Source organism: Aythya ferina (assembly GCF_964211825.1).
Source record: "Aythya ferina genome assembly, chromosome: 2".
Classification (NCBI taxonomy): domain Eukaryota; kingdom Metazoa; phylum Chordata; class Aves; order Anseriformes; family Anatidae; genus Aythya; species Aythya ferina.
The window spans coordinates 69,703,633-69,729,864 of NC_140297.1; the positions used below are offsets into that span (position 1 = coordinate 69,703,633).

The following is a 26,232-nucleotide window of genomic DNA, read 5'->3' on the forward strand; positions in this document are numbered from 1 at the left end:
CAACTCATTATGTGGCAATGTCCAGATATATCAGATATTATTAGCTGTCATTAATCTGCTGTGGAAACATTGAGTGCACAGCCAGGAGAGAGACCAGGAAATAGAGTAAAAATGAAGTCTGCAACTGCCCTGGCCCCCAAGAGGTCAGAGAGCAAATCAGCAGGGGAGAAGAATACACCTTAAAATGGCCAGTGCTTAGCAGCAGACTTTTAACCCATTGTAAGCCAATATTTCTCAGAATAGGAAAGACAAAAAGAAACGATCCTGTTTGTAATGTTTCTATGACTGTGCTTTACTGGAGCAAGCAGGAATATGTTCTCTCAGACTAGTGCTTTCTTAAAGGGATGTTGTACAACTGCATCTCAGAGAGAAAAGAAGTATGTGAAGAGGAGGCATAGTAGGCAAAAGACAGTATCTGCCTCAATGTGGATAGTGCCAAAGCACAAGGCTTTGAAATTATGCACCTGTAACTCAGAATAGGATTAGGCTCACTCTCCATTTGAACGTCATGTTTTATAGAATCAGACTTGGCAGCAGAGAGAATCCTGCAGGAATTGAGAACTTGCTCTTGCTATTCATCTTGTTCTGGAATTCACCTGTCTGTGAGCATTGTGCCAACTAGCATCTGCTATGCAGCTTAAGAACAGAAATAACAATAAGGTTCACTTTTGGCATCAATTCTGAAGAACAGTCACTTGTAGGAGTTATGCATATTAATTTCATTGCTTGGGTAGCAGAAGCAAAAACAAAATAAAGTTTCTTCCCAAAAAGCTCCACAGAATTTTCAGTTTCCAAACTGGCTTGTAGAATATGGCCTAGAACTCCAGGAAGTCATATCTTCATTCTTTAAACCAGGTGAGCTTAAAGACAAGTGACGTCATCTCTGGTCTGAAATAAAAACAGAAAACACTGAAGTACTGTCTGGAAATCTGAGTTTGGTTTTATATTAATATATTAATGAGGTAGATGATTTTCAGAGCAGGAGAAAGGTAATGGGTTGGTTAGTCTGCATGCAACTTTAAAATTTGGGTGTTACTGACCTTAATATAAAAAGTCAACAGTGAGATAGGGAGATTCAAAATAGGAAAAATTAAGATTTATCAACAAAAGTAAAAAAAGATCTTTCGCTTCCAGGATAGCAAGGACCCATGCTCCTTTATCTAGAGGTTGCAGTGCTCTTGTTGGTAGGTTTAAGCATACTTAAAGGAATAAAAAACTCTTAAAATTCCTCAACATGCGATTGTTGTGAGAAGCTGAAGTAAACTTCTTCACACAGCTGCTTGGAAATTTCCAGGGAGATTCCAAATCCTGAAGGAATTTGGGAAGTAATGATTTAACTCCAATTAAAGGGGTTGACTAATGTTTTGCAGTCTTTCTCAGGCTGTGACCTTTTGCATGATCTAATCTTGTCTTAATGAGGATAATAACAGATTTTTATTTTTATTTTTATTTAAAAAAGCTTGATATTTTATTTATGGACCTATCTTCCATTAGGCACACTCTGATAAACCTGTATAAAAACAACCATGGTGCCCTCTGTTATAGGTTGTCTTAAATTCTGCACAATCCTGTGAAAGAGAAAACAGTATTTGGTCAAATGGCTCCCCTTAATAGTTCCTAAACTAATAGTCATTCATGACCTCAGATTCTAGGAAAAGATTTAGAAGTCATTTTGGTGGCATTGTGGGCTTTGTGGAAATACAAGCGTTATGGAGTACAGTGTTAGTCATGGGGCAGGTGGCAAGTACCCAGGGAAATAAACAAGAAGCAGTTTTATCATTGGTCTTGGGACCTTTGCAATTTTGGTGTAACAGAAGGGTTTGTTTATTTTTATTTGAGAGCAATGCAATATCAAAAAAGAGTTACAGTCTAATGGTGTTAATGCGGTAAAAAAATAACTAAAGCCATTCTGAGTGCAGTATGAATATATTTAGTAGGTCAGTAATAGGTTCTTTTGTAGTCTCATTCTAGTGTTTATGAAATTTTACAAATGTGGCATGGCTTGCCCTTTTTCCAGGGGAGGGGAATAAAAATGCATTCTGTTTTCTTTTTCCTTTGAGTGCTTCGAAGAACCGAACAAGAGGTGAATGCTGTTTTAGTGGTGGGTTAATGAGTTACAGGTCAGGCTTATAGTGGAAAAATTGCAGTCAGCCTCCATGGTGCTTTTTGCCAAATTTGCTTTGATGAGGCTATTATAGCAGGCTTGGGTGTTTGCTTTTTCTTGTCTGCTGCAACGTTTGTTATTTGCCCATCAACATTATGCTGTCTTTTCAGTGTCTGTATTACTCCTTATGATCATGCAGGCTCTTAGTTTCACATTTAACATGACACGCATGACTAGAGATCTCTCAACTGGCAGAACTAGTCAGGTGTAAAACTCAGATGCATGGATGTCCGTAGGGCTGGGGCCTGGGCAAATTCCACAGAATATGAAAGTGTGTTATGTTTGACAGAGATCTGCAGTATTTCTTACTCCACTGTTTGTAGCAAGTTGAATTGTCACCCAAATAAGCCTGTATGAGCAATGCTACCTAGGAGGGATATCTGCATAGCTGGCTGTGATCTTTTCTGTACAGAAAAAATGGTGTGTTAAATGCTGTCATGTTTGTTCCTTTAAAAGATAGGTCTTCAAAAATATATACTCAGAAGAATTTTCAAAGTAAATTCCTACACATGGGTTTAAATAGACTGTAAGGTGTAACATAACAGGAGAAAGCCATCACCTTCAATTTGGAGTGCAGAGAACCAGTAAACAGAAAGTGCCAGATTGCTCTTTTTCTTGAGACTCAGAAAATTAGGAACTATAACATAAAAGCTTCAGCAGCAATTATACCTTCTTGGGTATAATTGAATACCCTTAGGTATATCCTAACTCATGCGCTTTTTTTAATGATCAACTTTGTAAAAACTAATCATGGTTATAGATCCACAGTGTATGAAGTGTGCAAAGTTAGCTATGATTCATATTATATTCAGCTTTCTGAAAACTAAGAAACAATGTCAGTTCTGAATTGACTAATATATTTGCTCAGGAGTTGCTTTGGTATGTGCACTTTTAGATCAGCTGCAGTATTTCTTCTGAGAAATGCCATGGGAGGGCCCTGTCCCCAGAATTTTTGGTGGCATGATACCAGGATCCAACAATTCTTCAGTTCCTCTGCAAATGATGGCAGGTGGCAGGGCTCTATCACAGCTCTGTTCTCATTACCTCATGTAGTGCTTTAGAGCATGCAACACTGCCAACACAGTAAGTGATAGGTGCCATAAATTCTATTACCCAATGTAAAGGGTTATCAATTAATATTGTGTGATTCACTGTTTTTGTGGTGATTGCAGGGAAAAATTGAAGGACAGATGAGTTGAATTTTTTCATTGAGGCTTCAGTGAGCAGACATTGCAGCTCTCCTCAAATTCCCGGTCATTTATTCATTATCGCCTTCACTGATTCAAGTGACTTACATTTTTGCAGAATGAGTTAGCATGAGTGAAGAAGGAGGAATCTGACCTGAAATTTCTAAGAAGTGAGTTCTCATTATCTATTTATTTGAAAGGATTCGTGTATACCTGAGACAGGAACAATAATATGCAACCAGAACAATAACACCACTAAAACCCAAGGTGAATTGTCAAGAATGCTTACTGGAAAAACAAATAAACTGAAGACTCATACTGTACTTTGAAAAGCTGGGGGTGGCTGTTAGTTTTATTGGAAATTACTCATTATTTTTATTTCATTATCACTAGAAGAATGGAAAACAGTGTCTCTTTACTGTTATTTTAGTAAGAAGAAAGATCTTTTTTTCTGAATCCCAGAAAAAATGTAATTTAAATGAATAAAAGCAATAAAAGTGGCCAATGAACATTTGAGAATTCCAGCTCCATGGGCACAAATGGTTGCAGAAATTGAGTTCCATGTGTTTGTGTATAAGTATGTTAAAAGTGCATGCTGTTGGAAGGGTAAGTAACAACTCCATAAGACTCTGCTAGCCAGTTGTAACTGTTCATTTCAGACTCAAACGTATTACTTCACAACAAAATATAGATAAATATCAAATTAACTTTAGTTTCTTTTAATGATAAATTACACTGTGCAGTACCAAAATGTAATCATTTTCTAGATTTATTGTGATCTGTTTCTAAATGTTACAGGTGTTTACAGAGGTTTTGTTTGCTTAAAAGCATTGCGGTTATGCATTCAACTTTTGAACCTCATTTTGCACAGAGTTGTAGAATCAACTGCCTCTGAATAATAATAATAATTATTATTATTACTATTTTTTTCAGGTAAGGGGAAATGTAGAGGTTCAAGGGAAATTTTGATATTTACCTTAACAAGGGCAAGATTCAGCCCTGGTAGCCCAGACCTCTATCTAGCATAACACTGCATTAGGTAAATGCCTTTTCTGGGTGCGTTAAAAATGCCACTGATCTTTCTCACTTTCTTCCTACTCTGAGCACTTGAACTGACCCTTGACAATGAATTTTGATAGTGTCCCTTTTGAACAGCTTTGTGATTGCTTCCATCCACAGGTTACTTTTATTCAAGTGGATTTGCCACAGAGCACTTGCCCATTAGCAATCTTTTCTGCTGCCTGCTTTAAAATCTGCTTATGGTTATGGTCAGATAAAAGCATGGGAGGTCAGTTTGATGGAGCAGAGACAAATACTTTAACATAAGGTTTTCTATTCTATGCAAGCAGCTAATAAAAGTGCCCGCAGGTGTTGAGAATTATCCTTCTCTTGGAGATTTCTTTACAATCTGAACCTAATCTTGGCAAAAGCTTTTGCAAGGATATCTGGCACATTAATTAAATGACTCTCCCTCCCCCACAGGTCTTGTGTTGTAACTGTGATTAACCACTTCTGTGCCCAGGAAACGAACTGCTGGTAAGACATTATCAGTTTTGCAGGTGTATGGATGTTAGAGATAACATGGGATTCCTCCTTTATCTAGATGGATGCTCCTTACTGTTTCAGCACTGCACAGCTTTTCCCCCAGCTGCAGCTGTAGTGATCCTGCAGGCATGTTATGAGATTTTAGTATGAGAACCTTTTTATTCAATATATATCTCTGAATGGCCTCTGCTGAGAAGTTTTAGATCCTCTGGGGGAAATGCTTAACTCCTATAGAGCTCCCCCTTTATTTAAATTGTTTTTCCTTGCTTCAGTATCACAGCTGTGACACATCAAAGCTGGTAGCTGGTGTGGCAGGACATGCATGCCCAAATCAGTCTCAGTGACGAAAGGCACAAACATAGGTGATTTGTGGTGACAAGTTTCATATTGTACGGTGTCATTTTCATGAATGATTTGGCTAATTAAATTTAATGTGGAACAAGAGCTTGCTTACATTATGCTAGGCTTAAGATGCTCTTAACTTGCACCTTACTTAAGGAACAATTCCTACTGTTGAATAAGGGCTCCAGGATTTAGCCCTCTGTTAGCAGTCTTCCATAAACTCTTTGTTTTCCTAACATGTTAAAAAACAAGGCTTAATGGGTTCATGATGACATCAGTTATCAAGATTTGTGTGGTGTTGGCAGATGTTGAATTTTCAGTGGAAAACCATTAAACAGATTTGAGTCAATGCAAGTTTCACAACATGCACGTATTATACTGGTGGTTATACGCGTGCTGACTTCAGGTTTATTTATTACAAGGGAAAACAGGCCTGTACTTATACAATAGCTATGAGAAATTAATCTTCCCAATAGGAAAATCAGTCTTGTCTTGTTAAAGGTACTCAAAGTTGCATATTGAGCATGCTGAGATTGCAAAAACTGCAATTTTCAGATTTATTAGATCTAGAATTAAATTAAAAAATAATAATAAAAATAAGTTTTGGGTACTTTTATTTTTGGACATCCAGTGTAAAGACAAAATTTCAGAAAGTGCTTAATGTCCATTCTTTGACAACTGTCCTCTCCAAAATGTCTTGTGTATGTTTATTTTCATATGTATTTTTCATATCAGCTCACAATATATCAGTTCTATATTCTAATATTCTTTTACTCTGCAAAACTTGCCCAGTGGTATTGTCTAGGACAGTGATGCAGGCCTACATGTTATGTGCTATGTGAATAAGAAATATATGCTATGCATTGAAACCAAGTACATGGGGAAGAACGGTACTCAAATAACAGCAAGACCTGATATAAAAACAACAAAAAGCAAATAATAAAAATAAAAGGAGAACGGGCTGGATGTGGCTCTGGGCACCCTGCTCTAGTGGTTGGCAACCCTGTGCATATCAGGGGGGTTGAAACTAGATGATCTTTAAGGTCCTTTTCAGCCCAGGCCATTCTATGATTCTATTACAGTTCCATTCTGTGTATGCATATAGTAACTTGCAATCCATTAGTTGAAGCAATGTTTGGTTCCTACATTATTTAGGACTTGAGTTTGGAGAGGTACTCATGCAATGCACCAAAACAAAAATGTCACTTTCCATTCATCTCTAAACATGTTGAAAACTTTGTATTTTCACAGAATCACAGAATTTCTAGGTTGGAAGAGACCTCAAGATCATCGAGTCTAACCTCTGACCTAACGCTACCAGTCCCCACTAAACCATATCCCTAAGCTCTACATCTAAACATCTTTTGAAGACTTGCAGGGATTTTCTCTGAAACTAAACTTCACTCAGTTATTCTTAATTACTTCAGGTTTTGTTAATGCATCAGAAGGCCTTTAATCTTGGGACATGTTAGAAGACACTAGTAAATTTGCTCTTATAATGCACTCCTTCCCATCCCCCTGAATTATTCAGAAACTTTGATTGTCAGTGGTGCTGTTAAGGTATGAAGTTTTCTGAATACCAGAATTCTCCCCGATAGTGACTATGAGGTTTCAAGAGGTAAAACAGTTCTTTTACAGTTATATGGTGCACTACACAGAGAATTGGTAGAACAAAAGGGGATGTTGCACTGCTGCCTGTTCAAAAGCAAATAATTAGAAGTGAGAGAAAAATAATAGCATTCTAGCTTTTTATGAAACATTACTTAATTTTATATAAATTTTAAAGATAATTTAAGACAATTTAAGTTTTTTTTTTTTTTCAGAATGTGCATATTTTTATAAACTGAAGTGCTTTGCAAAGTTGCATTTATTAAAAAAAATGAAATTAGATATTGAAATATTGCTTTGGTATTGTGCAATTCAATTTTTTTTTTTTTTTTTTAATATTCAACAGCTTTTCATTTTGTTTTGATTTAGCTTATATCTGCACAAAATAAGATCAACGTGTTTTGAACAGATAATGAAATTTTCATTCAGAGACAACTCCACTGTTTTAGGTTTTGCTCCAGTTTGGAACAGGACCAATTTTGTTTTATACAGGATTGTAGGATAGAAAAGACTTTGACTTCAGGGAAGCTCTATACTTCATCAGGCAAACACCCCAAAAATATCCTTTATTGGGTAAACCCAATAAAACTATTGTTTCTTCATCAACAGCAACTGTACCAGTACATGAAACCAAGCACATGATAAGAAGGATAGGGCAGATAACAAGCTCTAAATTAGGACCTTAGTTTTCAGCAGATGAAGAACAAATGATCATCCACAGATGCACGCATGCAAAAGAAAAATTGTTCCTTCCCAAGCTTTCCAAGTTAAAAACAAATGATGAAATGTTGGATAATTATGATTTCACTAGTTACGTGATCTTGTAATTATTACAAATGGGTAAATAGAAAGACTCTGATTATTTATACTGCTGACCTGTCCCAGTTTTATGCCATTCATTATAGTCAGTAATGTTTACAGCAATTTTTTTCCTAACAATAACATTTATAATATTTTAATGTGTGTGTATGGAAGGGAATAGCACATGAAAGAATTTCAGTGCAAAATAAACCTAGTCTATTTTACATTTGGAACTCTGCTGTATTATTTTAGGCCCCTAGTCCTCAAAACACTTATGGTTAACTTTATTCACACAATTCCAACGGGACAACTCATATAGAAAGCCAAAGCTTTTCTTAAGCATTTTCTTTTGTCCTTTCCTCTTCCACTCTTCACTTCCCAGAGTGCAGGGTAGGATAGGCGTGTCTAAGCAGATTCCTGTATACACTGAACTCTCTCTTCATTCTCTGCTGCATGTCACTTTAATGATATAGGGTTTTGTGTATGGATGAATCTACAGATGTTTACACAAATATTAATTAATTTATTCTGTGGGCATCAAGTAATTATCTGTTTTGCTGCAAGGGCAATTTGCTGCCATACTAAGCAGAATGCATTCTTTTACCAGACAAAACAAGCATAGAAGCATTTTCAGTCATGTGCTGAAATGTGTGTTCACTGTTAAAATGTGTTAAGCATGGCATCGTTATTCTAAAACCAGCCACAGAGATATAAAATGCACCATGGTATTTCAAACTGAGCACAGTTTGATTGTAGGACACCCGGGTAAAAGGACTCAGGGGATTTCCATATAGCCACATTTCTTCCCACATGTCCTTCCAAATCATAAACGGTTGTCTTCCTTAGAAATGGATTAGGACAAATTGCATTAGGACACGATTGTGAATCTGATTAAGGTGGAACCATGATCAGTTTTTTTTCTTTTGGGCAACCATGTTTTCTTATAACAACCAGAAGACAAAAAAGCCTTTGGCAAGATGTTTCAAAGGCATTTCTCATATGCACATAAAAGCAGTTTTCATGCAAATTCAAAAATTGGTCCACACCTATAATTTCTTTATATAGCCAAGACAAAGCTTTGGGCAAAATTTGCAGTAGTATATAATTCAGATACAGACTTGTGGTTTCAGTAAAAGCTCATAAAAAGGAAGTTACATGCATAATTTCCTTAAGGAGAAAACTGAAGGCAAATTGCAAGAGACTCGCAAGATTAGGCATTGATTCCCAATCGGTTAAGTGAGAGGAACACTGAGAACAAAAACACCCTGAGTGGGAAAACCGATTTAATATGCTGAATAAATACCTTTTCAAATGAACATACTCTCAGAAAGGCCCAAGCCCCTCCTTTTTTGTTTTAGCCTCTGACCCAAGCCAAGCACATTGCATAACGTTATTTTACATGGAAAGAAACTGGCACAGATATGTCTGTAAATGGGCAGGATTGCAAATGTTTGGACTAAAATTGCTGTTACTTTATTCCTTACTTGTTCCTTTATTTCTCTCTCTCTCTCTCTCTTTTTTTTTTTTTTTTTTTTTTTCTCTTAATTGGTGTTTAAAATGCTGCTTCAAACTAAAGGAAACTTGATTACTGCCATGTTATCTCCTCATCCTAGTCAAAGCCATTGGGTGTTCTGTTGCAACTCTGTGAAAAACAAAACAAAACAAACAAACTGGAAGAGGCTGGGAAGCCTGTCTTCCTTCACCTCATTACATTGCCCATGAGTATTTGATCTCTTGAACTAACATGGGATTTGGCTGAGAAGCAGAACTCTACTGCATTAGGAACTGAAAGTCCGTATGAGGAAAGAAGGTCCCTGCCTCCAGAAGCTAGCATTTAATGTATTAAAATAAAGCGAATAGGTGGATGCAGTGAATAAATTCTGGAAGCCTGAGGAGTTCCATAACCTTTGTGCTTAGTATAGTATCGGTGTTACTATTCTGCTAAAGTAACTGCAGTCTCCTTTATTGCTAGCCTTGCAGGTTTTACAGATTTTTCTCTTTCCTGTTTAGGCCAAGATTCAGTGAGGCTTATTTTAAATTGTTCATGTTTGATGACCTGATATTAGCACTGTTTTGGCAAATATAAGAAATAATCTGAATGCTTCATATCTCTCAGGCAGGCAGAGTCCAGATCTCTAAATAAAATAACAGATCTGAAGCATGGTCCAAATTTCAGGGTGTACCTATCTGAACTACATTTTTTTTTTTTTTCCTGAGGCTGAAAAACATCTAGTTATCTTTTTCTGTTGTTTTTGGCAACTCATTCTGGTTTCATTCAGAAGCTGAGGGCCTGACACAAATGTGGCTGGAAGCTAGACCCAGCAAGTGAATTCTCACCAGATTTCAAGGCTGACAATTGCTGGGTTACCCTCCAGATTTTGCATGTTTATATAAACTGAATGTCTGAATGCATTATGAATCACTAAGATTAGCTTATAACCCATTTTCCACAAGTAACAATGACCAAACAAATGTATTTAAAATGGAAAGCTTTTTTTTGTTTGTTTGTTTTTGTTTTGTTTTGTTCTTTTTTGTCCCCTGGCATTTTCAAATGGATTTGCTCACAACTAAGGCTGTGAACGTGTCTAGAGGAAGATCACATTGAAAGGGACAGAAAATCAACAATGGTGGGACATGTTTCTGGGTTTCTTGGCCAAGCTGTGACTCAGTTCTGAAATATAAACATGGATCTCCCTTTGACACTTCAAAGTATGGGTTCAGCTACATTTCACAACAGTAATTTTCAGCAGACATGGAGAAGGTGCAAAAAAACCCTCCCCGCAAATAGTCCAAACCTTCTCTTTTACAATGTCCTTTACAAGAGGATATCCTGGCATATTCCATTACAGTCATGGATTGTTATAGAATTCAGGTCTTACTAAAATTGTTAGAAAACAGAAAATCAAAAATAATTAAAGTCAGTGGGGAAATAATTGTGTTAATCAGAAATAAAACAAGTCCAAAGAGGAGAAAGAAGAGGTTAGCCAATATTGTCATATCAAGTTTCCTTGTCTGTTGGAGTTCGTCTCAGGATTATTCATCCAATTTATACATGTGTACACATACACATATTGCATATGTATATAAAGAAGAACTTTAGATCAGAAATCCGAAATGTAAAATTAAATAATTGGAGGGTGTAAAAGGCACTGTCTTCAGTAAAGTCTTGTGCTGGATAATCTATCTGTAAGAGCAACTTATTTTTCCTCTCTTTTTCAATGATAAGTAACCTCTTTAATGCAAATTTTATTATTTTTGTACACAGACATTTTGTTGAAAAGTAGAGTTGGTTCAGAGGTCAGGCATTGAAAAATTTCCCTTAAAACAAATTACATGTAGTTAGAAGTATATTCAGAGATTTTCAGAAATTTCCCATTTCAAAAGCTAACCAAGCTACTTGCTAAAGGGGGGAAAATGTTATATTATTTTTCTCTGCTTATTTTTCATGATCCTTTCTTATTTTAAACTGACAAAGAACAATTTCAATATATTTTTTTTTTCAAAATGGAATTTTTATCTAAAATATCAAAAAAGTCAATTGCATATCATGCTAACAGTATTAACTTGATTTTTCTCACTGATTCTGTGCTTGGAATGATTCAGTGCTTGGAACATTCCTTTGAGAATTAACCAATATGATTGTATGAAGTTTTTATCTAAATCATTCAGTTTCTTATTTTCCCCGAATGGGTAAGGTTTTTAGAAACTTCTTTCACTTCCGCTTGAAATAAGGATTATTTATTTCACAAAATTATTTTCATATCACAAATGTATCTTGGTTCGAGAAATAAAAATTCACTGTCTTGACACTGTACTCACATTATCATATTTGTGAGAAGTAAGAATAAAGATAAATTCAGTTTCTTGAAAGTGTAATATCTGAGTATTTTTACCGTTCATTCACTGTTACCTTGTGGCTTGGCCATCACAGCAAATCTGTTCTTTAATTTCTACGCAAAAAGTGGCAAATTAGTCACCAGAAGACCTAGCAATTCAAAGTGTACAGAGAGTAATTGGAAAACCTGACTCCTGGTTGTAATTATTCGTATGATTTACCTGCAGTCATGTCATTTTTATGGCACTCAAAGATATGCTGTGTCTATTTATTCAGTTAATTATTCCAGTCAGTTTTTGTGACAAATGTGCTTAAATCCAATAGAGTTGGAAGCCGGATTATTAGCTAGCTTAAAGCTTTATGTAGGTCAGTGGAGTTGCAGTGAGTTATATCAGATGGAAAATCTGGCTGAGGTGGGGTTGGAAAAGAAACAGACCAGGATGATCCTCACAGCCTACATTCTCTATCATAGTACTGACCTTTACTGTAAAAAGAAAATGACAGAATCGTAGAATATCCTGAGTTGGAAGGGACCCATATCATCAAGTCCAGCTCCTGGCACTGCACAGGTCTACCCAAAAGTTTAGACCATCTGACGAAGTGCACAGTCCAATAGCTTCTTAAATTCAGACAGGCTTGGTGCAGTGCAGTGACTACTTCACTGGGGAGCCTGTTCCAGTGTGTGACAACCCTCTCTGTGAAGAACCTCTTCCTGACGTCCAGCCTAAACTTTCCCTGCCTCAGCTTAAAACCATTCCTGTGGGTCCTATCACTGGTGATTACAGAGAATAAGTCACCTGCCTCTCCACTCCCCCTCGCAAGGAACTTGTAGACAGCGATGAGGTCTCCCCTCAGTCTCCTCTACTGCAGGCTGAACAGGCCCAGTGACTTCAGCCGCTCCTCATATGTCTTCCCCTCTAGGCCCTTCACCATCTTTGTCGCCCTCCTCTGGACACTCTCCAACAGTTTAATGTCCTTTTTGTATTGTGGTGCCCAGAATTGCACGCAGTACTTGAGGTGAGGCTGCACTAGTGCAGAGTAGAACAGGACACTCACTTCCCTCAACTGACTAGCAATGCTGTGCTTGATGCACCCCAGGAGACGGTTGGCCCTCCTGGCTGCCAGGGCACACTGCTGGCTCATATTCAACTTGCTGTCAACCACAACCCCCATATCCTTCTTTGCGGGGGTGCTCTCCAGCATCTCGTCACCCAGTCTGTATGCATAGCCAGAGTTGCCCCGTCCCAGGTGCAGGACCCAGCACTTGCTTTTGCTAACCTTCATGTGGTTGGTGATCGTCTAGCTCTCCATTCTGTCCAGATTTCTCTGCAAGGACTTTCCACCCTCATCCGAGTCCACAACTCCCCCAAGTTTGGTGTCATTGCCAAATTTGCTCAAAACACTTTCTAGTCCTACATCCAAATCATTTATAAAAACATTGAAGAGGACTGGCCCTAAAATGGAGCCTTGAGGGACCCCACCATCCACCAGCATGATGTGGCCCCCTTTACCACAACCCTTTGAGCCCTTCCCATCAGCCAATTGCTCACCCATCGTATGATGTTTTTGTTAAGTTGTATGCTGGACATTTTGTCCAGTAGGATCCTATGGGAAACTGTATCAAAAGCTTTGCTGAAGTCCAAAAAGATCACATCAGTTGGTTTCCCTTGATTGACTACATGGGTGATCTTATCATAAAAGGATATCAGATTTGTTAGGCAGGACCTACCCCTCATGAACCCATGTTGACTGGGACCAATGACTGCATTGTCCCCCAGGTGTGCTTCTATAACATCAAGGATAATCTTCTCTATAATTTTACCAGGCACTGACATGAGACTGACAGGTCTGTAACTGCTAGGGTCTTCTTTCTTGCCCTTGTTGAAAATTGGCACAACATTTGCCAGCTTCCAGTCTCCTGGGACCTCTCCAGATTCCCAATATTGTTGAAAAATAATTGAGAGAGGTCCTGCAATGATGTCAGCCAGCTCTTTAAGCAACAAACAAATGAACAAAAAAACACCCAGACTGATGGGTCTGGCATCTCTGACGAGGTATACAGCCCAATAACTAATTTCATGCCAAAATACCTGATTTCATGAACATGCTGATGCTGCTCAATGTTCCTTTCTCCTCCCAGGTCAGGCTCACCACTAAGGAATTTTTACACTCTCCTCTAGGATTCTCAGGTACTTGTTGCAGTCAGTAAGAAAGGCTCTGAATTAATTCTGCTTTTAATATGAGTATCTGCGCAGTGGTGGATCTAGTACATTCCTTGATACTGGGAATAGACCAGGAGAAAACAACTCTGAGAGCAAACTGATGTCCTGAAATAACAACCTCAAATAGGTGACCCATAAACTTTGAAAGTGACTGAGAAGAAATCATTTTGCTAAATGAGCATATGCTAATTACAATTAAATATGTATGTATGTGCATACATGCATGCACACATAATATTTGATTTTTTTTTCTTCAGTATTTCAGCTGTTTGTTTCAAAAAACACAGACTTGGTTAAATAAAGTGGACTTGATAATCTATCTTGCAATTGAAAAATTAGATATCTTAAAACTTAAAAGATAAGTTGCTAATGTGGGCAAGGCTGATAATATGATTAAGTACAAGAACTTAACTGAAGTGGTTCACGTAACATCTTAGAGCTATAAATTGTTAAAAGCAGTGGAGTTTTCTGACAAAACTGTTGTGGAATAATTATAGGATTAAAAAGCTGAAATAAGGTTATTTCAAAACCACTGTAAAGTAATGTGAGCCAGAACTCTCAAAGTCCCTTAATAGGTGTTCTTAACTCAGTGTTAATACTTTATTTAACATAATGTGCTGTGCACTCTTTAAATTGTTAGCTTGGAACAGATGATTTATGTTGCTCTTGAATCCAAACTAGAATTAATGCCCTTATCCGATTTGACTGGATTTGTTAAGCACGTTTGTTCAAGGACTTATATCAGAATGATAACAAAACCAGAAACCTTTTTAATGAACATGGTGTTAATTCAAAGTGCTCTGATTTACAGGTATTAGAGCAACACTCTCTTTCAAGTATTTACTGGGGTGTTAGAAAGTTTGTGCTCCCATTCAGCTCAGACAGCTACTGTACTGCAGTTGCTTTGCTACCAAAATATTAGAAAATGAAAGTTAAGTAGACCCACATCATAGTTCAGTCATTTGTTTTCATTACTTTTATTGGCTAACCTAGGTAAAACTGGATTTTGCCAGTATAAAAGACAGTACAAGAACAGTTATTGATGCAGTTGTCCTTATTTTACCAAAGGATATGCAATTTTATATTCAACTGTACAAAAGATTTTCACTCCACTTAATTTTATTTGAACTACTGGGATAAATGCATGTACTTTCTTTTCTTGTTATTGTCCCTGTGTAGGTTTTGTTGGTAAGGGCAGGAGGAACCACTGTCTGCAGTGCTGCTGCTGGCTGTTAGAGCTGCCCAAAGGAAGTAAAGAATAGGTTCATGAGAAGCTTGTTAGTATTCTCAATTTTTACGAGTAAATCTTTTGTCCAAAATTTTAAGAAAGGCTAAGCTGTTTTATGATCTGACATGTAAGGCAAGAGATGTCTTCATCTAGGCATGGATTTGATATAAATCTTAGTGGAACATCTTTAAAGGGCTATGTAGAGCATATAAGTGATGTCATGTTCACATATATTCTGGAGAAAAAAAAAAAAAAAAAAAAGAAGAAGAAACATGAGCCGATGAAGGCTTCTTGTGCACGTAGTTGAGAGGAAAGTGAAAATGAATGTTCAATCCATGGCAATGTGAGATGACATTTCCTATGGCACTGTTAAATGTAGGGCACATACATAGAAAAATTCAGTGAGAATCATAAGATGGCAACACTGAAATTGTCCTGAGATTAAAAAAAATGTGAAAAAAAATAGTGAATATCTAAGGCTGGTGGGATGAACACTAGCAGAGAACCTGATGTTTCTTTCCAAGCCTTGATAGAGCACTTTGGATTCCCTTGCTCTGCCAGGGAATTCCCTTGCTTCTGCCTGAAAATTCATCAAAATGTGATTTCTGATGATTGCATGGGTCTGTAGCTTACCTCAGTCTCAACAGGCAAAATGTTGGTGAAGTTAGAGAGGCAGTATGCAGTGTATTTGAACCTCCTACGCTTGTTAATTTGACAGATTATCATGGTTTCTGTCTGCATTTGTAATCAGATGTAGTGTTGTGGTTTAACCCAGCAGGCAGCTGAGGCATTCCCTCACTCCCCCACCCCCACTACAATGAGATGGGGGAGAGAATTGGGAAAATAAATAAATAAAATAAAATAAAATAAAATAAAATAAAATAAAATAAAATAAAATAAAATAAAATAAAATAAAATAAAATAAATACTCTGGTTGAGATAAAAGCAGTTTGATAGAATCAAAAAGGAAGGCAAAATAGTAGTAATAATAATAAAGGGTATAGAAAAACAAGTGATGCACAATGCACTTGCTCACGACCTGCTGACTGATGCACAGCCAGTCCCCAAGTAGTGGCAGACCACCCCCTTGCCAAAGTGGCAGACCACCCCCTTGCCAAAGTCTTTCTGTAAAACCTATAGTGTTGTGGACTAAGTTTAGGAACAAGCTATCAAATCATGCCATATATAACTTATATCAAACAGCTCTGAAGCCCTGAAAGGGTCAAGAAACAGGGATTCCATAAAGTCTATTGAGACATTTACTTTTGCTATTGGTTATACATGCAAAAGACACAGATACTCAGGAGATGAGCAGAATGAAAGCCTGAGGAAATAGCATCCATTTCTGAAAATGTTACAATAAGTGACTTTGCCAAAGTTGCTCAGGAAATGAGAGTCAGACTGTATAAATCCAAAGTTTTTAGTCATGCTAGCCCTCCAAAAGCAGCCCTTTCTTTTCTTTCAGATGAAGCTGCTACAAACCACATTTATATTCTAGATGTTGTCCAAAAGAGAGGAGAAATATTTTCAAATTTTCTTTCTGTTGCATCATCTGTTTAATACTTGCTGTGTTGTTGCACATAATGCCAGGATGTAAAATGATTCAGGAAATAATGTCTTCAGTCATGATGTGGGAAAACAGTGAAGCAGTTGGAGAGTAATTTCTCACACCATTCTGCCATGGCAATTCTTTCTGCTATGATTTAAGAAACTATAGGCAATGGAAAAGGTTCCCTTTGAAAGTGTTTTAAATGTCAAATATAAGATTCATTTCTATACTACTTTAATCCAAATGCCAGAGTTCTGAGCAAAGCTATCAATCTGACCAGAACATCAGGAGCTTTGCCTATCCAAACAGCTGTCTCTTGAACTGGAAGTTCTGCTAACACCAATGCATTATATCAACATATATTCTAGGAAAAGACAAACTTTATTTAGTTGTGATCGTGTGCTGCGGTATCCTCAGGCTAGTTTACTACAGATATTTGAGAAGGGCTCTTTGATGCAGAGCAGACGCATCATGCCTGGTTGTTATACTACGGAACAATGGGCTGTGAAGCCAAGACTTTCAGAGGAGAAGAAATCCTGGAATTATTCAGGTAGTAGGAGAAAATCAGAAGGGTCAGGGATATTTGTTAGAGAGATGAGAAGCCTACAGCTCATCACTGTCATCATCAGATGGCATCATCAGATATGACCTCTGGAACTGATTCTGTTGATGCTGTTCTTGGAAAGAGAACATCTTTTGTGAAAACCATGCAGTACTCTATATGTGTAGATGGATCAATTACTGAACATTTTCTGTGTTGTTTTTGCAAAGGAAAAGATATGTCCATACTAAAAAATATGCCCTCCTTCAGCTCGAAGTTCGACTATTGTCAGCTAATTCTGTTTCTAATTTCCCTTTTCATGCTTAATCTTTTACCTCCAGGAGAAATTTAAAATTTCCCACTTTTTTTTTTTTTTTTTTTTTTTTTAAGTTCTTTAATTTTGTGATTTTTCTCTTAAAATTTTCAAATGATCTGCCCCATCCTTTACATACAGACATCACGGTATATGACCTACTTGCTTCTTCAGGATATTGTCCTGCCTGTACCATCAAGTTAGCCCAGTTTGGCACTACAGTACACTGAGATCCCCCTCCTCAAGTCATTCAGTGTCCTTTCTTCTGAGCTGCTGTTTCACATTTTGCATAAGGGCTATGCTCTTTGATACAGTTTTTCTCAAAACTGTTCTTGTGAATTTTTGGGTCTCCACAGAATTGTTTTTTGCAAGATAATCCATACTTTTTAAATTTCAATGGAATGGAAACTAGATGACAATTCCATTCTGATCTGTGAGTAGTCCTGGATCTCAACAGCATGAAATGACTTAGCCATAAAAACATGTCTGACATTTACTTCTACTGCAATTTAAAGGCCATCCAACATGAGAGACCATGTTTCCTAACATAAAATAAAATTATCTCATATCATTGGAAAGGCTGCCCAGGCAAGCAGGGATAATTTAATGTTTTTGTTTGATTGATTGATTGTTGGCTTATTTTTTATTTTTTATGTGTATTTTTATTTTTTAAAATCTACCTCACCTTATGATTTACCTAAATCATAGTCAGTAGATTCTGAGCAGTCAGACAGTCTCTTTCCAGGATGGGCTGTTCAATAGTTTTCTATTGTAGGAAGGCAATTATAAGTTGTGGGAACCAAATTTTGATTTGTGGGAACCAAAATTTGCCAAATTAGATTGGCAAAGGGAGAGCAACATCTCCAACCACGTCTCACTTTGCCCGTATGTCTCAAAGCCTTTACGGTGCCTTCTGTTTCTTAGTACCATCTTCTAATGTGAATGTCCAGGTGTGATTGTTCATACAAATGTTGCCAGATAACATTTCTTGTGGCTGTATTTGTTAGAACAGACCATTTGAAGCAGGCATTGACATTTATTTTAGAAGTGACTACTCAGTCAACAAAGACTTTACATGCATCATCCCACCTCCAGCTACCACTACTAGTCTAGTGGTAATGAATGTTTGGGAGTGTGAGCATTCTTATTTCCACATAGGCCAATTTGTTTCAGGTAAGCCAAGCTGTTTAGGTACTGGTTAATCTAAACTGAGGTGACTCAATCAGACTGAAATTACATTGACCATATGTGGATTTTTCCTTAATTAAAGCATTTTAAAACCCAAACTAGTGAAGACAAATTTAGTAGCTTTTAAAAATAGGGTCTACAGAGACTTCCATCCAAATAGCAGGATGTCTTTTTGCAGAAGACAAAAGAACGTTCTTATAAAGGAACAGATATACTTTGTATTAACCTGTGGAGATAAAGTGAAAGAACCTGTGCTTTCCTGGAAATAAACTAAGCATGTACTATGCATGCCATAAAAAAAAGTGTTCATACTGTTGAACAACTAATTCCATAGGTATTTGCTTTTTTTTTTTTTTTTTCTAGTGAAGTCCAATAATAATAATAATAAAATAATTAAAGTTTCCCATCATCTACAGACTTCTTTTAATAACCAAAAGAAATGCTCATACAAAAGTTCTATGTAGGCATGGTTAAAAGGAAGGGAAGAATCAGAATATTGCTCAAGCTGTTTGAAGTTCTTTCAACCCCAGTAAAATTCAAAGAGCCAATCACTGAATTTTCTGCAGCAGTTTTTCTTCATGGGAAATGTGTCATCCTTGAAAATTAAGATGTGAAATACTGGTCCTGTAAAATAACCTTGAACACTTCTGATGAATACAGGAAGGTTAAATATTCATCCTAGATTTATATTATAATGTATCCAGTACACAATTAAAGATTAGGCATTTGTTCTTAATTTTTGCTGATTAAGGTAGAGCACTTGGTTTTGGAAGAAAGTATAATCAAGAGACTGACTTTTATGTGGGTTTTGGAGTAGGGAGAGGAGAGCTGGTTTTTTTTTTTTTGTTGTCTTTTTTATTTTTTGAAGCAGAGTTAACAAAAGTGTATAGACAGCTTACAGAAAGATCACCATTTATATTATTTTAGTGCTGAGCATGTTCCTTGTAGGTATATTTAACCCAATATGATACAAAAATCCAGCAATGCAAAGAATGTCACTGTTAAATAAGTACAATAGTACATTTGTGCTGTTTTGAGATATTTCTGTCTTTGCTACCTACTGTGAAAAGTTTTTTTTTCCTATTTTTTTTTCCCTCCTCCCTTTAAATAGGGAGTTGTGTAACACAAATACTGAGTGTACTCCACTGCTGGCAAATGTGCTCTGTATGACTAAATGTTCCATTCTTGTGGTCAACAGCTATTAAGTCTTGAAACATGTGAACTCGGGCAAGGCACACAAGTTTAATTTTTTCTTTTTGTTGCTTTGTTTTAATGTGTAGTTTAAATGCAACGTGGTATCTAGAGAGCCAGCACATTCTCTGGGAAATCCATTCAAATAGTAAGCATGGCCATGTCTAAAATGGGATTTTTCTGGAAAAAGATGATCCTATTCATGCTGTTGCAGATGAAAAGAAACAATCGGAAATATTTGGGTTCTTTAACAGAAAAAAAAAAAAAAAAGTTATGTGAGTGATAAAGGGCCCTAACTTTTTGCTTTTACTTGCATAAATAGTTTCTTTAACTCGGTGATTATACTATGTCTAAATGGGTTGCTTGGGGGGGGGGGGGGTAAGGTGTCAAATGGTCCTATAGAAAACAGTGTAATCTTTGTTAACGACAGGAGTCCAAATTTCCTTTGTAACCGACAGGCTAATCAGTTGCAATTAAGAGGCAAAGTAGCAAACTAATAAAGTACACTTGTCACCAGTTGTCATTTTAGTGATCAATTCACACCTCCATGACAATAACATCGACCTTCAAGTGCTCTAATGACCCTGAATCCCTAAAGTGACAGGAGGATTAGGACAAAGATAATGTGCTGGAATGGTGCTAATGAAGTGGTGGGGTTATAAAATGAGCTTCATCCCTGATAAACAGTAAAAGGGAGTGTTGAGTCCCACACGAGCAATGAGGTTCATGTAAGTAAAGTCGCATTGACTTCCACATCCAGTCAGGATCAGGACCTTAGTTTAATTAATTAGAGATTTTCATTTCTTAGTTAAATCAGAAACGTGTAACTGTGGCAACTCTGCTTCCTAAAAGCAGCAGATATTTCTTAGGTAGTTTATTCTACTTTGCTGTTTCCTAACTTCTCTCTGTAAGTTTTACTTTACCAGCATTGATTGCTTGTATCATTTTAACTTTGTACAATAATTTTTAGAGAGATTTATTTTGAATAGAATGTACATAACTGTTTTCCTTTGCACTGATTTTTTTTTTTAATGAGAAATTGAGTATGTAATTAAAATATAATGTTGGACACATTTAATATCAAAAGTGTCATCTTGTTCAGCATTACAAGTATAAATACATTTATTGATTGATACTTTATGATAGTAGCATTTTGAGACACAGAAATTATATTCTCTATCTGTTAAATGTGTCCAGTGTGTTTACCATATAAGCACAACAATCCTGGAACTTCTATCTCATGTTGAACTCTCTTGTGTCATATCCATAACCAAATCAAAGTAATGTATCAATATTAAAAAGGGGAAGAGTATAACAAGACAATGGTATTTTAAGCCCCGGTCTTCATTAGATGAAACTCTGCTGCTTCACTGTAGCTAATTAACTTGTATATTGAAAACACTTTAGAATGATTTGATACAGGGAGATGTGGGAATACGCCGTGCTGGGATTAGCACATTTATATTGCTTTAGCTGTGTCCCTGCTGCTTGGGTGCTGGGGGAGGTAACCATTTACAAATTTAGCTGTATTAGTATAAATTAGTGGTATAAATTCTATTGATATCAATTTCAACAAAATCTGCTTTATTTCAGTGGGAGATGTACAGATAGATAATTTGCTGCTGTGCACAAGAGTATTGGAGTCTGGCCTAAAAGATCAGCTTTGAGAATGTTTGTGTTTTTGTTATTCTGTGATTTTTGAGAAGAGGAAAAAGTAGAGCTTTCAAAATACTGATATAAAAAAGTTGGATTTTGAAATTAAATATTGTGCCTTTTGATCACTCAAAACAAAACTTTTAAACACATTTGTGTTATCCTCTGCTCCCCTAAGATTTTGACTTTCCTGTCTTCTCTTCCAGCTTTACAGGAAAGTAGCTAGGTGAGCTTGCTCTACAGTGTTTTTTTTTTTTTTTTTTTTTTTTTTTTTTTTTTTTTGTTTTGTTTTGTTTTTGTTTTCTTTCCTCTTGTCCTACATTAAACAATACAGTACTATTACTAAGTCTGTAAAATGTTGCATGTGCACTAGTTAATTAACTCTTCATGGAAAGCTTAGCTTTCTGTGGAAAATTGGCTCTCAAGACCATGAAAGACTGCTCAAAACATTTTTTTCCTATTCTAGAGTAAAAATGAAAGAAATCTGTAGTACATAGCACAGGTATGAACTTCCAAACTCTGAATTCAAGCCAAAGAATGTCTCAGGCATTTCTAGGAGAAAAGCCACGAGTGACATGTTTCAGCATCAGTCTGCAGAGTGGGATGAGCCTGAACTAGGAATGAATGGTGCTTTCTAGCTTGTCATTAAATCAGTTTTTTTTTTTTTTTTTTTTTAAATTAACTGAATTACATTGTAATGCATTTAAGGTTATTCTTAAAAATAAAAATGAACAAGGCATTTATGTTCTAGGTCTTAACCTTGGCTTGTAATACTCATTTTGAGGAAACTGTTCTGAGTGTCATTTCTCTACACCTCTAGAGAGAAATGGAGACACCACAAGATTCATTTTGCACAAGATACAAAGAGTTTTTGAAGAGAATTGACTTTTTATCACTGCCACCCAGGGTTGGTAGAGATTTGATGGTTTAGTCTAGCAGCAGGTGGCACTATCCCTGTGCCAGTTCTGTTGCACAGGTCAACACACAGAAGATGCAAATCCCAAACCACAACTGTTTACTTGGGATATTTTGCCTTTGGTTTATTTATATAAATTTGGGATCAGATCCTGTCGCTTCTGTAAGGCTGTTGAGTTCAATATATCCCAAATGTGAGAGGAACAGCAAGTAAAGATGTTTATGCAATAGCAATCTTTATTGCAGGAATATAGTCTGAATATTTAATATTTCATAGCCATGTGAATGCATTTTAGCTTTCTGTGATTTTATTTTACAGACCAGGTTTTGAGCTTTCTTTACGGCTGCAGTACATTGGGGGTAAAGACACTTATTTTGCTTTGACATAGCGCAGTGAAACATTTTTGAAACAATGCATGCAGTCAGTCTTTTATTTATGATTTTATTTGTGCTCAACAGATTGCCCATTTTAAATGGGAGGGCATGAACACTGCCTTCTCAGTCACCTCGCCGTTAAGTTGAAGCATAGCAAATGGCTAATGTATGCATATATGTGGGGACTGTTTTAACCCACATTTCACACCACCACAATAGATTCATTGGTTTTGGGGGACAAAACAAAACTAACAGCTCTTGCCCAGCTGCAGCAGGCAAGAGCTAGAACATATGCCGGTATCAAAGAGGGGGTAGGGCAGGAGACCCCTACCCAAAATGATGGAACAAAGGGAGCCCAATTGTCTTGGCAAGGCATGGGGTGACTTAAAGGCTCTATTGTATGAAATATGAATGGGTTGGCTTTGTGAATCACAGTGTGAGGGACTCCTCTGTGCTGCCTATTAGCTACTTGATTAACCAGATTACATGGGGAAATGGCTAAGGTAAATAAAGAGAGCCTTCTGCTGCTTCCTCCCCAAGGCCAAGTGCAGGGTGTCCACAGCCTTCCGTGTAAGGAGGAACTGAAAGGAAGGGGGTGGAGAGGACCAGGAGCTAAGCTGCAAACACTGTGATCAACAATACCAAAGATTGCAAGGGTAACAATGTGAACACATCTTTCTGGTCAACTTACACTTCCGCATTGTTCCCTGTTGCCACGCAATGTGGAAGTAAATTGTTTGGTCTTGTGTCCTCTCTGTTTTCTCTCTGTCTTCCCAGATTAAGGGAGACCCACTGAGTCATGATCACAAAGAATGCTGCAGGTGCAGTGGGTGTCCTGCCGCCTTCTCTTCCTTCTGTAACCTTCCTAAAGATGGTTCAGCTCTCCACTCCTTCCCTACCATGCAGCGCTTATGGCACTGGGGTAAAACTGTGAAAAGAGCCATCTTGGCAGCTCAACAGAGCAAGGAGAGCTTACTTCAATCAGAGCTATTTTGTGATGGAGGAGTCTTATGGTACATACAATCAGCTGTGATTCAAAATAAACATACATTTACATTATGGAAGATCAGGCTAGAGCAACTGCACTTTCAGCTGCCTCAGAGTGTTCAGTCTTCAAAACATCTGTTTGAGATGCTTAGAAAACCAGTGGCGAACTGAGATGGTGTGCTGACACTGTCCATGTCTCTGGTTCTGTGTGATGATTTCGAAAGAAGCTATATCAGAAATGATCAGCAGTGTGTGTTCACAGCATGGAATGTATAATGCAAAATATATTTGTATGATACATTATAGATTTAAATAAAAAAGAAAAAAAAATGTCTCAAAGAAGCTGTATAATATCTTAGCTTTTCAGAAGAAAAGGCCACTAATATTTGTAGGTCTTGTAGCATTCTTTAGAGCACCAACCTCAGTCTCTTTTATCCTGTGGAGGGTTAAATTGGAGGTACTGTATGACTGACTCATTGCAATGGAGCTGTCAGTGCCTAAATTGGGATGCAGCATCCTTGCAGGGAGGAGCCCTTATGCCAGGAGCTCTTTGACGCAAGCAGTGTGCTCAGCTACAGGGCACTTGAAGCAGGTGGACTCCCAAAGGAAACCACAGGTCCCTTAGTGTTTTTAGGGAGATTCTGGTACCTAAACTTGGAGATGCTCAAAAAGCATTAAGTGGGTTAAACTGAGACCTGGTTCTCACTGGAATAGAAGAGAATTTAAAGACAGTAACTGGAATCATAGTATTGAAATAAGGGGAAAGGGGCAGCCTGATTTTAGTGAATTTCTTTCTTTTTAGTTTCAGGTGACCTAGTAAAAAACTCAGCACAAGTTTATGAATAGTTTGCCTCGGCCCAAATTTTCATTCTTTCCTAAATAAAATATTCAGCCCAAGACTAATTTGGGCTACTACATTGAGATTACTAGTTAATGGCAAAACAGGTTAAGAAACAGACTGGCTAATAATAATAATGCTAAACTCTTCAGTACTCTACGGATGAATAGTCATAAATGTTCAAATAGTGCTCTACTTAGGAAAATGTTCACAAATCTTAAGTTTTCCTGCATGTTTCACAGAGAAAGTGGTGTAGTTTTCACTTTTGCTTTGATACACATTTGGTATCAACTCTGGTAATGCAGTCTAGGTGTAACAAACAAAATCTGTGTTCAGTCTCATTGCTACAGAAAGCTGTCAAAGTGGGAATAAAAAACAACACAACACCACCAAAGTGAAAAGGCAGAACTTTTTAGAAGAATTAAGTGGACGTTTCATTGTGTTTAGCAGTTCTTCTTTCAGATCTTTACACACCTAGATGTTTGGTAAAGCCCCCAAAATACAATTGTGCAATGCTCATTTCTTAATTACCATGTGGAGTGTTTATCGCAGTTTTCCTAAAGTTTCTGGTGAAAATCAGCTCTTTGCTCCTTGTTCTTTCTTTCCTGGGAGTGTTGATATCAGTGTCCTGACCAGTTTGGGTATTTATATTATTTTTTGTAATCTAAACTACTCAGAATTTTCATTTCTTGCCCTAATCTGCTGTGCATTGTCATTTTGCTTAGTTTTATGGTAACCATTTCACCCACAGATGGATGGATGCTTGCCTATCCTGAGGCAGTCTCCTGAGTCTGTCTGTGTATACGTTTTGAATAGCAGGTGTGACCTCTTATTAAGCTTGTGGTTTTTAATACAATATTTGATTACTTTTTTGACTTGCAAACATGTTGATTTTACTGAATTTTATTGAATGATTCTGTTGAAGTGGAATGAATGAACCCTGATTTATAGTCATTCTTTATTTGAGTGCAGGGTTTGATTTTTTTTTTTTTTTTTTTTTTTTTCCCCTGCATAGCCATCTTCATTTGCAACATAAGGATGTCTAGAGCTTTGTGTATGGGCACTCTATTTGTTTTTTCCTAACTAAATCAAAATATCTTGTTGGAATAGAATATTCTGTATAATCTATATCTTGTCTACAAATGGTGTACTCTTACTGCATCCTCAAGTTTCTGTTAGCTTGTATATAGAGAAATTTCCCATGCCCTTCTTGTTTAAAGTACTATTTCTGTGATTATCAGAACAGATGTAACGGTATTGATAAAAGCTCAATTCTTATCCTTTGTTACCTTTAAATCTGATTCTCTACAGCATTGTTTTGAGTGGCTGTTGTGCTTGCATGCTCAGAAGAAATGTCTGTTGAGCCATCCATACGTATGTAGTCTGCCAATTAAAAGGAGAGTAGCTTCCTAGGTTCTTTCCACTGTTCTGCTTGTTGTTAAACAGATGTAGTGGAAGAGTATATTGGTTCCACTGTGAGAAGGAAGGGTTAATTGATCTGATAGTGAAGTGATAGGTTTTTGCTGAGAGGAATTTTTTCCAGTGGGGAAGGAACAAATTGACTTATTGGTTAATTGAAGGAGAGAATTGACTGGGAGAAGCAGTGAGAATTTGATGAATGTTAACTGCAGGAAAGAAGGGCCTTTCAAATATATGGGCAAATACTTATTTCTTTCCTCATTTGTCTGTCTCAATGTGAAATGGAGATGTGTGGCTTTATTTTGACTCCTTTTGGCATGGTCTATTTCCT

At 37.0% G+C, this 26,232-nt stretch overlaps 1 long non-coding RNA gene across 1 annotated transcript in view; it reads right to left on the reverse strand.

The window, feature by feature from the left end:
• Positions 1 to 265: 265 nt before the first annotated feature.
• The window catches only part of LOC311431983, a 33,497-nt gene continuing 7,530 nt past the window's right edge, over positions 266 to 26,232 (reverse strand). Inside the window, exon 3 of the long non-coding RNA XR_014689751.1 lies at positions 266 to 888. This is a non-coding gene — a long non-coding RNA (uncharacterized lncRNA). The remainder of the gene's footprint in view (positions 889 to 26,232) is intronic.